This window comes from Opisthocomus hoazin, chromosome 2 (assembly GCF_030867145.1).
Source record: "Opisthocomus hoazin isolate bOpiHoa1 chromosome 2, bOpiHoa1.hap1, whole genome shotgun sequence".
In the NCBI taxonomy this organism is placed as follows: domain Eukaryota; kingdom Metazoa; phylum Chordata; class Aves; order Opisthocomiformes; family Opisthocomidae; genus Opisthocomus; species Opisthocomus hoazin.
The window spans coordinates 37,589,613-37,605,470 of NC_134415.1; positions in this window are offsets into that span (position 1 = coordinate 37,589,613).

Genomic DNA, 15,858 nt, shown 5'->3' on the forward strand with positions numbered 1-15,858 from the left:
ACAAGGAGACCTCAGAGAGAGTAACACCGTACTTTGCCATGAATTAATTCCAGTATTGGTAGGAATAAGGATCTGTAGTACTAAAGCAAAAGACAACAGTAAGGACATGAAGACAGCTCTCTGAGCTACCATGTATATATATGTATATTCAATAGAAAGGTTTTTATGCTCTTTTCCCTCTGTAACTATAGGCGTTGCATTGTAAAACAATAATTATTTTATTTTCTGTTGTATAGCAGGGGTTTGTGCACCACACACCATGCAAAAAATGACTTGGGTCGTGGTCTAAAAGAATTTATCATTCAATAATTGCAAGTCCTCATTAGAGCTATTGTGTTGAACTGATATTCTTCTTGCATGACACAATGGTCTTGTTGCCAGAATAATGAAGGAGGGAAGGTAGGAAACGGGGCAGGGGGGGAACTTTAGTTATAAAAGTATATCTCTATGTAGCTTTGTTTTCGTGCACAACACTGGCATGTACAGAAAGTATATCAGTGTTTTTCCATAAGTCATCCTTACTGAAAAGAATCTAACTAATTAAGAGTCTGTTTGATTCAATTACAGTATCAAGCCAAGTTCCCAGAAGACAGAGATGGGCTGATAAGGCCTTTTGAAAGCACAAAAAATAGACTGCAATTATGTCCTACAAGACTCTTCTTCAAAGAGCTGAGCTTCCCAGCGGAGGTTTCAGCAAGGTTCTTCAGCTCCTGCATGTGACCTCAACCCTGCACACCATCCAGGTACAAAAGGTGTAACTCTGTCATCTCAAAAGTTAAGGAAGAAGGGCAGAAAAACTCTGCACAGGCAAAAAAAAAAAAAAAAAAAAAGTAAAATACAAGGCCAACACTATTATTAATATTTTCAAAGTGTAAGCAGTAAATTTAGTCTATTTGGAAAACCACACACCCGAGTATGTGATCTGCAGCCAAAGGTTAGGCACTTTTGAGCATCTGAGCTGTAGCCTTCTTCAAGTAATACTTCCAAACATTCTTCATCACCACCACAAACTGCTGAATACATGGGGCTCACTTTTTCTTCTCCTCTGTCACAGATCTCATCAGTATTAGCAACTCCAGAATACTGCATATTTTAGAAGTCTCTACTTATTTGTGAGACATTATGGAACAATTATATTTTGATTTTCTGGTCATTTCTCATATGGTCATTAAGAATAAAAAATCCTACCTTATGAACAAAACTCCTATCTAGCTTTTTCCACTACTGAGTTTGCTTAGAAGACCAACATTTATCATCCAACAACATTCTTGTAAAAAACAATGTGCTTTGGCACTGATTTACACCACTGACTGGCTGTATAAATTACATTGCCACATACAGGCTCAGGTGCCCCTAAAATCTTGCATTGCTTTATTTTAAGCAGGTAAGCTATAAATGTGTTTTGATTAGAACCAGAAACAGATATTTGATATTATCCTGCAAACCCTTTTACAGCAATACAGAGTGTCCGTGGCAGGCATTTAGATCCAGGCTTCTCTGGTGTTTGCAGGCGAAGTGAACACATGAGCTGCAAAGAAAATTAACGTCTCCTTCTGTTGAACAGCAGTCACCAATACACTGAAGCAGAAAAATCATCTTATTTCATAACCCATCCTCTGACCCGCATCCTTCCCAACTAACAAGGATTGGTGGACAAACACTGGGTCCTTTGACACTTGGATTTATCGATGCTGCTCAGAGACTGCAAGCTATGTACTGCTGGAAAAGCTACGAAGGCCATATTTGATTTAAAGATGTTTCTGGTACCAACAACTGTGCCAACTCATCTTTCATTCCCGAAAAGTTGAATGAAGAAAGCCAGTGCTGTCAATGTCTGCTGCAGCCCGACTTCCCCAGCAGCCCAAGAAGAGCCCTCAGTCTGACATACAGCTTCAGTGACAGCTCAGTTGATGATCTCCTTTTGCTAATGGTTAAGAGCAAGCATCTGCTGATTATTTTGCAGTTTTAAGTATCTTTAGCCTGTATTAAATATCTTTGATTCCAAGTGCCACCAGCCACGTGCAAATCATGGGGTTCCCAGGAGAAGCTTCTCTGCAGTGACCTGCTACTCTGGGAATTGCCTTCCACTCTTGGTTTTCTGCTGCAAAAGCTACTTATTTCTTAGGGACTGGGCACATCTATAAAAACAGCAGGGGTCTGGGTGGTCTGGATCTGCCCCTCGGCATGGCCATCCCATGCCCCAGTCCGTAGGCTGGTGGCTTTTTCCTTTGCATGGCAGTTGATGCTTGCACCTGACAAAACAGCCGATACACTGCATGGTAGATGACTACCATTACACAGCACAAAATAAACCACAAATTGCCCTGAATTGGTGGTTAGTGACTTTGCAGAGTGACCTCTCCATTTAGCTGCTTGTCCATAGTAAAAAGGGAACCATTAGTAGGCTATTGCTGTTTAAGCGGTCACCACTGTGACGTACCAGCATAGCAAGTGACCTTCCGGACTTCTGTACGGGTGGCTTGTGGCAACAGGCTTCTTTTCTGTATGGCGAAGAATTAACTCATCTTCAAAAAGCGGAGTTTTAAAGAATATTTGGGGCTGTATACCTGCTTCAGATCAGCCTAATAGTCTGCTAAAGACACACCGTATTGATCATCCTACTTTTAAGTTAATCATAAAATACTAAAAAATGCAGTGCAGCAAAAATATTAATCCTTTGGTATTAGTTGTTTATGCTGCACTATTAAAATTGCACTAAAATAACATACTACTAAGGAGAACCACTTTCTCCATGTAGAAAGGACTGCCATTATTCAATATGCCAATAATCTCTCTCAGATGACAGATTATTAGGTTCATACAGCCGCAAATTATTACCAGTATATTGTATGCTAATAATAATTAAAAAAAATAGAAGTAGTGGAACCATAAATCATATTCATTGGTTATTACTGTCTACAATCCTATTTAAGCGTTACATCTGGTTTTCTACTCCTACTCTGAAAGAAGAGAGACCAGGGGGGCACTGGGTCCAGCTCCCTGAAAGATCAGGGCAACAGCAGATAAACAACTGGCAAAAGTGCTGGGGGAAAGGCGATGGGATGGATTGTATCTCTTTGCCATACTTATTTTTTTTTATACATGTTTCCCCACGGGTATTGACAGACCAGTTCATATGATTTCTCTGGTTAGGTTAAGGCACCCTCGGGTTTAATAGCCAACCAGTCAGTTCTCGTTGAAAGGAATAATTGCACTGAAGTTTTATATGTCTATGTGAACAGAACTATTGCTGTCACTTTAGGTCCAGAGAGAGATTATCTTCACTGAACAATATCCTATGACAGGAGCAATGTCATCAGAATCAAACCGCTTTGCTGGTGCTACTGAGGGTGATTAATAATACTGTGAAATTTGGTCTTTAATCTATTCACAGGTTCGATTTCCTATTTCTTCCTATTACTTAAGGGAAAGATATCAAATTACTGAAACAAAAAGATTTAAATAATTAATAATGGTTTCACATACCTGCTTGCAACTAAAATGAAGTTGAAAATATTGAAATTTGACATTTCAATGTCCCAAAGTAGAACTAAAACTGTAAAACTGTATCCAAAGACAATTCAGTGCAAGTCTAAAAACACAAGTTAAAAAAATGACAGCCATTACCATGGGATACAAGCTTTCTTAAATTCTCCAGCTTTCCATGTTGAGCAGCAACAAACAAATGTGTAATACAAAATCATTCTCACATTCCTTGTTTGCTCCTTTCTCCAGGAGTATTTTAATTTTTTCAGTGTATCTCTAAATTAAATATTTTTGCTCTTATAAAACACCGGGGAACTGATAACCTATTTTTTCCCCATACATTCCAAACAGAAATCAGAAAAAGGCAATATATGCAATACTTTAAACATAATCTGAAAAATTAACGGTGGAACAAATTAGACAAATTTCATTTAATTTTTCACATTTGCTCATTTACCCAATAAATAGAAATTTATTAGTAGCACTAAGCTAGTATATTTCTGTTCTGGAAACAGGTTATATATCTCACTTCTTAAGAAATAGTAAACAGAACTCTTTCACAAAAATGAAGTCACAAGTGCATACAATAATTTATAATATTTAAATAATTATTGCTTCCTAACAGCTGATGTAGTCTCAGCATGCTCTTTTAGTGCATTTCAACTCCATTAGCATTTAGACTGCCTTACAGCTGTCAGGATAGGTTAGGAAAAAATCACCTGATAATAATGAGAAAGTATATGAATTATCATTCAGAATACAGCAGTAAGGAGACAACAGGCTTACAGGTTACCTGAAATGAAGCTTGGTGCAAAGAATTTCATCCACGCTGAGGATGGTGTCCGTCAACATTCGCTCCATGTTGGAGCAGACCCTTTGCCATGCCTATGCGCCCCTTTTCATCACCTTCAAGCATAACAGGAAAAAAAAAAAAAATCATTCTGATTAAGGAGATTTAATTATAAGGATTCAGTGCACAACTCAATGTTCTTGTCACTAAATTCTCGCTGCAATAATCGTAATTCTTTTCTTTTATCCTCCCCTCTCAAAACCAAAACTCATTTGTCCTAAATGAACACACAGCGCCGATTACCATGATGTTTGTTTTCTGGTCTACACATCACACACATACCCACTGCCTTCTACTGTGTTTCAGGTAAAACACATCATTTGCAACGTTGCTTAAAGACAGACAAAATATTTCGGACTCTGAGATGAAAATTAAGGTATAGTCAGTGACTAGAGAAAAGACAAGTATGTTTCCCTTCCTTCAGTAGGCATAGCAATAGAAATCACAGACAACCAAACTTCTCAGCACCAATTTCTTACTTTCGGAGTTAAGGCACTTTATTTTAAAAGCACTCTTTGCACCCACACACAACATTTATACTTGTTAGAGTGTGAAACTTACCATTCAATGATATTTAAGCAGTACTTAGAAGGACATAATCGCTGTGTGTTCATAACAAAATGCTATTTTTCTAATTAATTAGAATTTTGTCAGACTGGTGTAAAAAGTAATTTGAAACTGTAGGAACTATCTCAGGCTTAGGCATGGGATGTAACTGTCTGAATATGTACATAAGTAACACTTCATATCAGCCAGCTTCCACCTGTCCATCGCACTTGATCTTGCCAACGTGAACTGCAGCTAACAAGGGGTTTTATTTCTGATTTACACTGTAGGTGGTGAGCACAGAATCAGTCCTGTCAGTGCTAGAAAATATGCCCTAATTAGCTTCATATTAAAGAGGACATGTAAAATGTAACTACATCTGCTACTGATACAAATTGAGATAAAAATCAATACATCAAAGATACCTGCAAGTTCTTAAGTCCCCAAGAAGCAATCACTGAAAGAAGGGGAGACCCTTTGCTCATTATTTCTACTACCGATTCACTCTGCCAGACAGCGGGAATGTTAAAGGTCTCTGCATTTTGCAAAGATAAGATAAGGCTTAACAAACTTTGTGCAACTTGTCAGAAGGCCTGAAAGTGGAAAGCAACAGGACTTGTAGGAAGCCCACACTGGACATCACAGGATTGCTCCGGTAAACACCATTTCACAAGATGTACCTTTGTCTTAAAATATTCTGAACCCCAACAACGCTAAGACAGGTATCTTTCTCATGCCTCAGCTTATTAGCATGCAATGCTGCAAAGGAAAGCTAATACTTTCATAGGACTGTTAAAATAGTAAAAAGCTAACCACAGTTTTGGTCTGGTGTGCTGCATTTCTGGAATTTATCTAAGAACGTGTTCGGAAAAAAAAATATCTAGTAGAAGTGTTCATATTATAAAAAAATTCAAAGTACTGGCAGCCAAAGGAGGCAGCAAGGAATTCACCAAAAGTAGTCTGTGAGGGAAGTTAAGAAACATTTGCATGGAAGAAGTCTTGGAACTCCAAGAAGTCACTAGGACAGGTACCAAGGAAGGCTTAGGTTTCACTGCGTGAAGAACAGAAAAGAATTAGAAAAAAAATACAAGCGTATGCATAACCATCCAGAAATTATCTGAAGTTAATTACTCCCGATGTAACATTTCTCCTTCTTCTGTTTTGCTTCCAGAAGCATCTCCTCCTGATAACTGGAGCTCCTGCAGGTGTTCTAGCAAAGCTGCTCACTCACATGCTCACTAATGCAAGCCTCTGCCAAACACTTGTAAATCCAAGGACCAATTAACAGGCAACAAAAATGAAAAGAAAGAAAAACTACATCATTTTACAAGGAGGTTTGTCAAAACGTGTGCCTTGTGTAATGCAAGGAATATTAACAATTGTGGGCGGTGACAGACTCCCCACTCCTGCAGCCATTCAAACTCTCATGGACCTACTAGGAGAGATTAAAAAGGCAAGACCTTAGAGCTGAGGGATCCGACGCGTCTGATAAGGCCTGTCCTAGACACTGCAGGCTTTCCCAGAGAGACCAGTAAAGATTAAAGGTATCATTCATCACACGAAAACATCATAACCCTCAGCCCATGAATCTAATTCGAGCCTTACTGAGATGCCTGAAGAGGCACCGGTAGGCAAACGTGACTAAGCTCTGTGCCCAAAGCCTTGTATTGTCCTGGCACAGCACTGGGTCCCGATGGCCAGTTTGGTCCAGTAGCCATGGTCCACCACCACAGGGCATAGTCTCCTAAGGGCCCACGCAACTGTCGTGGAAAGTCAACATGCAAAATATACACATTTTTAAATGAAAAGCATGACTGTTTCCTCAGTGGTTTTCAATCTCTCCCTTTAATTCCTCTTGTTGAATTGGGAAGGAAAGAGACCAGCACAGCTCGCAATGCAGAGTCAGAAGTGGGCAGCCCGCCTGAGCATTGCTAGGGTTTCAATCAGCGACAAGCAGAATGATCACAAAATAAAACAATATGTTGCAAACTGTGGTGTGAACTGCACCCCTCAGGGACACAAAGTTGAAGTGAAGGAGCAAGTAAAACTGATCCTGTGGGCTCTCCAATAAATGAATCTAGTACAGAGAAAAGTAACAGGGCCTAAATCTGTTCCAAATATTCCACTTTGTAATAGAGAAGGCTATTCAGAATTTCTGTAAACAGTAGTTTTATAGGTGAGAACATCAGTCTAGGTCAAAATCTCTTGGAGTATTATTGTATTATGTTACATTATACAGTACATTTTTAGATTCTCCATGAGAAATGGATGAGACTGGTTGAGCTGAAGCCAGTGGTCCCAAGAAATGAGCAGTGCAACTTCAGGGAACCTCTGTGCTGAGCAACACACCTTGGGAGACTCTATCAAGGGTAGAAGTAAATTCTCTTTGAGACAGGATTCTGTTGAGCAAAACAGCCTGGAAAACAGAAACAAACAGAATTCAGCACACCATGAGAAGCAGAAACATGCTGGACCTGCTCATGTCTGTTATACAAGCACATCTCTAATGCAGTCAGCACAAACTGAAGCTGCCAAGTGATCTTGAAGGTTGTTCTTAATAAAAAGGTACCAGACTATCCCTGGCTGGGATACATATGGAGATATATATATATATATATATGCATCTTCCAGCAAGATCTGCTGGAAGGAGAAAAGTAAGAACCAGTAAGACGTGAATGACGTCTTCATCAGCTTCTCTTGTGCTTTCTGAACGGGGGAACAACTGCAGAACCTGTACAGGACACCGTGGACGAAAGGTCAGGATATGCATGTTCTTCCTCATTCCTCTGGCATTATTGAGGATTTACCGGTCCACCACCAGATTTTTGGCCTCCATAGGAAGCCTACAGATCCAAAGTATGGTTGGGACTTGATATGAAACAGGCTTCACAAGAGCAGCATAAATCAGACAAACCTCAGAGCTCAAACATTACACTCCAGGGACAGACTGTTACTGGGAACTGGCTGCTGAAAATGATTGCATCGCACTAAACTGGCATTCCAGCAAGATGCAAACAGATGTTGATGCCCCAGATTCTTGCTGCATGTACATTTAAAGACTAACAGATGGTCAACCTACCGACCCCGCTTCAGAGTTCTTCAGACCATGGGTCAATGCATTTTGTACCTTATTTACAGAAGCCTTTCTGGGAACACCATTATAATGCATTTAATTCATCTCCTACGGCATTTACACTCGGCAGTACTGAGCACGCTGCCATTAGTCTGGAAACATTCACTTTGCACATGAGGCATCCTTTACTCTGCTTGGTTCCCTTCGAAGGAAAACCTCACGGATACCACTCGAGTTTCCAGCTGCTTTCTCTTCCCCTTACTCCTCATTATGCCACTGGGGCATGAAAATGATTCACTACTGCACAGGTAAGCGACTTTTCTTCCTTCACAGTGCCTTTTATGTTATTTTTATATCCTTCCAAACATTTCCAAAAGCAACCCAAGACCCACTTTGCGAGCTGTGCTGGAAATTGCACTTAGGCAGGAGCCCCGGTGGGACAGGTCCACCTTGCAGCGGGGGATTACGATTGATGTGGCGTTGCGGAGGAACAGGAGCCGATCAGCTTGATCGTGGGGAAAGCAGGGATGCTAAAAGGAAAGATAAAATGTATTCAAAATCAATGCATCTGGGACCTGCCCTGTGAGGCACTAGGCATAAAACAGGAACTAAACGTGTTTATCTTTACAAGTATTTCAAGTAGGAACATTTGTTGACTGCCCTCATACTAAGATATGCAAAATCTTGCTGCCTTTTCCAGCATAGATCGGAGGATAACCAACAGCGGTACTGGCCTCAAGACTGGCACCACTGCTCCTGGCCTGAGATGTTAGAACTTCAAAGGTTTCTAGAGCTGGTACAGGTAATGAAACAAGTGAAACCGCGTGAACAAAGAGCACACACTGAACACCAGCACAGACAACAACAAACAAGTTTCAAAGCTGAAGTTAAGAGGTTGTAGCCAAAACTTCTGAGCTAATTTTGAAACCTTTTTCCTAAACCACACTCAACATAATCAGTTCCAGTTCTAATGTCAGCATTTTTATTCTTCCAAAAATGCACTGTGCTGCTCTTCAAGATGGCTTTCTTCTCAGCATACATCTACATGCTCCATGAACTTGCCAATGACAGTTTCTCTTTGGCAGATGACATTAGTCTGGAGATATATAATCTGATTATTTTTCTTTATGGATTTTTAATCAATAAGGCATTATATTTCACCATAACTGTTTGTAGGAACATTTTGGACAGCTCAATAGACTTTTAACAAAGGAGCATAATGGAAAATACGCAATTCCTCCTACCATCAGTAATATTTCTAATCAGTTTTTACAGCGGAGCAACATGGATTTCCCCAGAACAGGGGTGGGGAAATGGAAATCTAGTCATAAAGTGTTTAGTTAGACCTGTTAAAAATACACCTATTTTAAACTAACAGAAAATTGAAGTGTCTTTCTCATCTCCCTCTTCCCCCCTGAAACATGGAGGCAGTTTTGCAGCAGGCAAAAAACAATTTGATGGTTGCAGAGGACACCGAAACTTATCAAGCCCACTGGCTACATTCCAACAAATTCCCTAAAACTTAAACTTTTCATTGTTATTATTTTTAACCAATAAGAAATAATAAACATCCCCATTGCTCCAGCCTCCCTCCCCTTTCACGGAGTCCTCGCTATGCATTAGCATATCAGCAACGATTTTAGCAGGTTTGGGTTTTTGTGTTCAGGTTGCATTTTTAAGAACATTCATCAACTTCTTTGAAGTTTTCTGCACTGGCCAGGAGTTCCTCAGCTGGGCTGGTCTTCATGAGGTCATTCCACATACTGCTCCACTGCTCTAAAACAAGCTGGAGAATGTTACCCACTTGACTGCTCCTTGTGCCTGCTTCAGGAATAGCAAACCCACACGTTACGAGGCCATGACAAAACATCCCAAAGAACACAGCAATCAGCCCTCCATAGAGAGAAACATTCTGTCTAACTGCTCTTTTGAAGCATTATCCTGAAACGATAACTTTTAAAATGTGAATGTCTTTTAGGATTAACAACAAATGTGTTTGCTCTTTACATTCCTACCTCATTTCCTCCTAACCCAGCTGAAACAACAAAAAGCACTTAAAGAAAACGGATTTGCAGCTGTCAGGAGCCTTTTATTTCTCTGTACATACAAATAAAATCCTTTGTACAACAAACACTGTCTGGCTTCTGAGTAGCGAGGGCATCTCAAACAAACAAACGCTCAAGCAGCAGTGAAAGACATATTCGTCGTCTAATTTAAATTGCAATGTATCTGCACAAGCAGTGGGAAAATACAATGTCCAGAGAAGATTGCCTGGAGCAAACCTCCTCCCCTAACAGAGAACTTGTACGTGTGTGTACAATCTGAGTACAATCTTATTCTGGTTTTATTCAAAAGGCATGCTCCTGTTTTCACAGGCAGGTTATTTGTCAGTCAGAAGGAGTGGTTACAGCATCTGTCAGCCTTGGTGTTGTCTCGGGGAAAAGATCTTCTGCCTTGAAACCCGTGCCATCTACACTGGTGGTGCCGAAATCACTGCCACCTCTCTCAACGAATGCTTTCAACCCAAGACACCCCACAGTCGAAGGCTTCCACACAGGCAGCAGAGCAAGCACCAGTGCCAGCACCACGGCGACGGACGCTGCGGTAACGGGTGGCACTGGGTGCCTCTAGCCCAGTTGCTGCTCCTTCCCCCTGCGGCTCCCTGCAAGGCTGAGGAGTTTGCACACACCTAATGCTGGTCCTCTTGTGAATACACAAAATATGGATATATTCCGCAGTTTTCGAACAGAGCAACTATCTGGAGCAGCATACAGATCCCACTCCTGGGGAAATACATGCACTCTAATGAAAGCAGCTACCTCAATTCTCACCAAAAGGGGCATTTTCCTTTAGGGAAGAAAAAAAACGTCCCGAAGCCACTGCGCTGGAGTTCGGTTTCTTAGGTTCTGCTGACACCTGGTGGCACACAGGACAAGGGGCTTGAACCAGCAAACCTACACGCGTTCTGCTCCACCAGCGGCCTCATGCCTTAACCCGTCCGAACAAAGATTTGGCGTTTCTATTACTGCAAGCCCATAGACTCAAAGTTTTCGAAGAGCTGCCATGGAATTCTTTGACAGGCTCAGCCTGGACATATTAACACCTACCATACGAACTATTTTCCCCCAAGTACTTCAATCTTTTGCACACATTTGTGTTAGTGCAGAAGGATTAACAAAAAGATCTGTATTCGCTCCCTCGAGGCACAAGCTTCTCGACCACCCATATATGATGTGAACTTCAGTTCTTAACAGGAAAAAAACAGTTCCCCATCATGCCTCAGCTGGCACTGGTTAACATCCCCCCAGTTAACCTAAACAGAAGAGGGGAAAAAAGCTAAACAGGCACAGATAGCAAAGCCCTCTCTTATCCAAAGAGTAAATCTCCTCTGCTTAATCGCGACTGAGACACGCTCCCCGTACAGCAGCGTTATATTCATTATATCGATCAGAATATTTTGTTGTCAACGCAATAAATGGGGCAACTATAAAACACGGTGGGTATGATGCTAAACATAGGGAGAACAAAAACATTCAGATACTGTTGACTGCAAGTATTAAAGTATTTGTTAAATCAGAGGAGCTCTTTGAAACAAATTCATGGAAAAATAAAATAGTTTAATGTATTGAAAAATTATTCACTTGGCACATCAGTGCCTTCAGTAACACTACAGTGCATTTATTCAATACGTATTTTATAAGGGCATTTGCAGTGTATTTTTGTGTGATTCTCAACAACACATCCCACACCACGAAAGAAGACACTTGCAATTCAGCAGTCTCAGAGGCTTCCGCAGTATCAGGGTTTATGTGCAACTCTGACACTATTCACAAAACTTGTCACAAACACCAATCTCAGATTTACTTTTTCATGTGTCCGCTAATTTTCACATTACCACATTTCCTGGCAGGGCCTCCTGTAACCTCCTGATTCATCCTCAGAGTGTTTCTACAAGCAAATCCACCAAGACACTTCTCTGGTGTAAGGGTAAATGCTGCGACAACAGCCGTGACCATCCGTCTGCATCACTTCCAGAGCCCCGGTGCAGCAGCTCCCACAGCCAGCACCCCCGGCTCGTAGTGCTGGGTGTCCGGCACAGAGACGCGCCGCAGCCCCGAAAAAACTGAGCACACGATTTTTCCTTTTTTAAAGTCTCCTGGCAATGCAACCCCAGGACTGGGCTCTGGTCCAGCCTGGCCTGTGTAAGCATTCCTTTAACAAAGGTGAGTAGGTTAATGCTAATACACATGGAGAGCACTCAGAGATCAAAAGCCTTTGGAGAATTGTGAAGAGCCAGCCTGACAGAGGCATTCCTCTTTCCTGATTTCTTCCCCCGAAAACCCAGAGCAGGGACATTCAGGGGAGAAGAGCAGGCGCCGCTGACTTGCTCACGGCACCCAAGTCACTCCTGTCTCGCCCACCGATCCGCTGTCTCCTTCTCTCGAAATCCTGCGGCTCCACTGACGTTGTCCTGACTCTAAACACCGAAGCTGTCCCTGCTGCGCTGAAGTTGCATCTGCCTCTGCTGAAACACTGGGAGTGATTTGTTTGGACGGCACATGATAAAACCTGGAAGATTACGAGGAAGAGCAGGGGACCTCAGCATTGGCGGGCCTGGCAAAGCTCCCTGCGATGGGCACCACAAGCACAGAGCATCGACAGGAATGTGAGCTAACGGGGGTGCACAGGCACAAATAACGTCAAGTTACTGAACCCACACCAAAACTCAGGTGTCCGGCAGCACACCCTGCTCTAGGTGACCTTGCTCTGGCAGGGGGTTTGGACTAGATGACCCACAGAGGTCCCTTCCAACCCCGAACATTCTGTGATTCACGGGGCTGTGGTGAACGCACAAGCCTGCGTGGGAGGACCATAGCACACACGGAAGTGTCCTGCCCTCCCATCCATCCAAGCCAGCGAAAGCAGAGACTAGGCTGCGGGCTGTGCCCTGGTATCTCTGATCCACCAAGGCTATGCTGCTCTGATCCCAGTCCCATTTGCATCTGTGGCTTCCTAAAATACCCCATGCCAACAGATCGCAAGGGTCATTTTGGCTGGGTTTATACCTGCTGCATCAGCCCTTCCATGCCGAGTGTAGGAATCCAAGGTCAGCTGCAGCTCAGCATTCCCACAGTCCATTCTCAGGAACCATTATCATCAACACCTTGAGCTTCAGCCTGACTCCTCATCCCTCCAAGAGAGTTCAGCTTTGAGCTATTTATGCCCGGGTGAACAGGAGACCAGTTTTCATAGCAAGGATTAGGACGTGGTTTATTTAGCCTAGCAAACCCCTACTGGGGAGGAGATAGGGTGCTCTCCCCTTTACAGCATCAGGAATAGCGTTACTTGCAATAAAATTGAGGTTGGTGTGGAAATGAATGGGTAGTGCAGAGTACGGAAAGGTGACCAGCCTCAGGATTTCTGACAGCTAGTTTGTATTTTCATTATATTTCCTGCCACGCGTCTGCCATCTCACTTTCACCGAGAACCAGACACGCGCAACAAATTTAGGAGGCTCTTTTCTAATTGTCACCAAGCCTTCGTTGCCTGCAGAGTCCGTAGTTACTTGCAGCTGAGTTGACAGCTAAGCATTTCTAACCACACAAGCACAAAATCAAGCGAAAATGGGCATTTCCAAGTACAGCGTGGAAATGCTCAGCATGGACGGGCAGCCAGGGAAGAGCAGACACCTCGCACCAGCTGAAAGCCTGCTCTGGGAGGTCCGGCTCCCCTTTGCTGGGCGAGTGCTGCGAGGTGGGATCTCCATCAGCCAAAGCAAGGGTGCTGGTGGCAAACGGGAACAGCCAGGCTGCCGGCAGAGCAGGTTCCCCTCTTTCTTAGAGCCCCGTGGTTTTCCGTACCGCGCCATGAAGAGGAACTTCTGCTCCCCTTGCTGTTCTGCAGACTCCGGCTCCCTCGGGGCAATCAATAGCACTGTGATCACTGGCAGGATTGCAGATCCGCTTTAATTGTGAGCCCCTAAACCCACCCGAGTGTTTTCCCCTGCACCACTCTCCAGCAGCGTTAGACTTCCATTTTTGGCACGCTGTCGAAGCATGGTTTGCAACGGATTGAAACTCCCCTGGTCCTGTGGAAGGACCATAGGAAGGTGTATTTTAGCAAAGGGAAGTAAATGATTTTGAGACTGAAACCCATCATCACACGGCCACCAGATTGGAACAGAGAGAGGAAGCTACTGCCAATGTGTTCAGACAAGGATTCTCAAGGAATGAGCATCTCTGTAAATCAGACCATTTTTATCTCATTGTCTGTACTAGCTTCTACAATTGGAAACTGAGCTTATCCGTTGAGTATTTACATCAATAGCTGTAAGTCATTTTGCCTTTAATTCATTTGTATTTACACACCAAATTAAAATAATCCGTTTTCCCACATAGCTTCGTAGGAGCACTGCTTATTCTGACAGTTCCATTCTTAAAATCCTACTTTTCAAAGCAACATAGTCCATAGATTCGTAACATTTTGTAAACATTACCTGAATGGAGTTGTTTACAAAATGCCTACAGAACAGTTTTTTGCTGTTACAATTATTGTATTTTCTGGTTATTGCAGTCAATTAAATCTGCCTTTTTGTTAAATAGAGTCATTTTCAGCATTTAGGAAAAAATAAGTAACTGTCCTTCCAACTAAAAACCTCATCTATTTCACAAACAGACAACAAAAGCTCACCAAGGTGCTAGAAATCAACCAAGCCTAAGCAATACCAGGCAAAAGAAAAAATTCGGGAATTCAAGTCTCCTGGTTTTTCCTTACAACGCGCCACAAGCAGGAGCAGCCGTGGGACAGATACCGAGTTTCCAAGCCACGTAACTGTACTTGGAAAAGTGACCTTTCCCAAGTTTTGCTGCCAGTTAGAATAGGGCAACAACAGCACTTTTAACAAAGTGGGCTTGGCTGGCTGGGTTTTTCTTGAGTCCTGAAACAAGCCCTGGTGCATGAAAACATGCTGGGCACAGGACAACATGGGGCATCTGCCTGAAACACACAGCTCTCCTGGGTATTTCCAGTCCCCAGGCCTCCACCACCGCAGACCATGACCACATCCCAGTTTGCGGTGAGCTTATCCCCACATCTCCCACAGAAAACAGGAAAATAATACTGATTAGAGGAGACTCAAGAAGACCGCATAGTCTGGTCACTCAGAGAAAGCGTGGTCGAGCAGGGAGCCAAGCATCAGGTCCTCCCTGTCTCTAGCCAACAGCCACTTCTTCACCATTTCTCCCTCCTGAAACACAGCTGGAGTATCACCTCTTGCCTCCCCTGAGACGTATTTACAATACTTCTATTCTCCATAGTTTAGGTTCTACCAGCTTACCTTTCAGGGTGCAAAGCAGCTGTGGCACTTTCTTCAGACCCCTATCTTCTTAAGGACAAGGCAGAAAACAGAAGACAAGATTTCAAAGGTGCTGGAGCAAGCAGGACACTTAAGCTACAGGAGATAGGTCTGAGGGCTGGTTGGTCAACAGCCCCATCAACACCTGAGAGGCAGGCACTCATCTTCCTGACTGAATTTGCCCTGTGCAGCCAATTAAGCTAATTGACTAACTCATCTGACATCAGCCTATCAGGCTGCAGTCCCAGGTGAGGGAGAGTCCGAAGGGACAAGACACAACACCTGTACCTGGAGGTGAAAAAGCCCTGCTTGTGACAAGGCTGTGGCTTCAGGCAAACTGAATTGCATGTAAAGGCCATCTGAAAAATGATGGAAATTCTTCAAGGCAAGACAAAGTGTAACATTGCAGCCTATCCTGGCTACTCACTGGGTTTTTTTTTAAATGCTAGGCATGTGGCTTCCCAAATCTTTACTTCAGCCTCCTGTATTTTAAACAGCCACGTCAGGATGCAGTTCTGAACCTCTCCTGTCTTGGCTTGACCGATACTT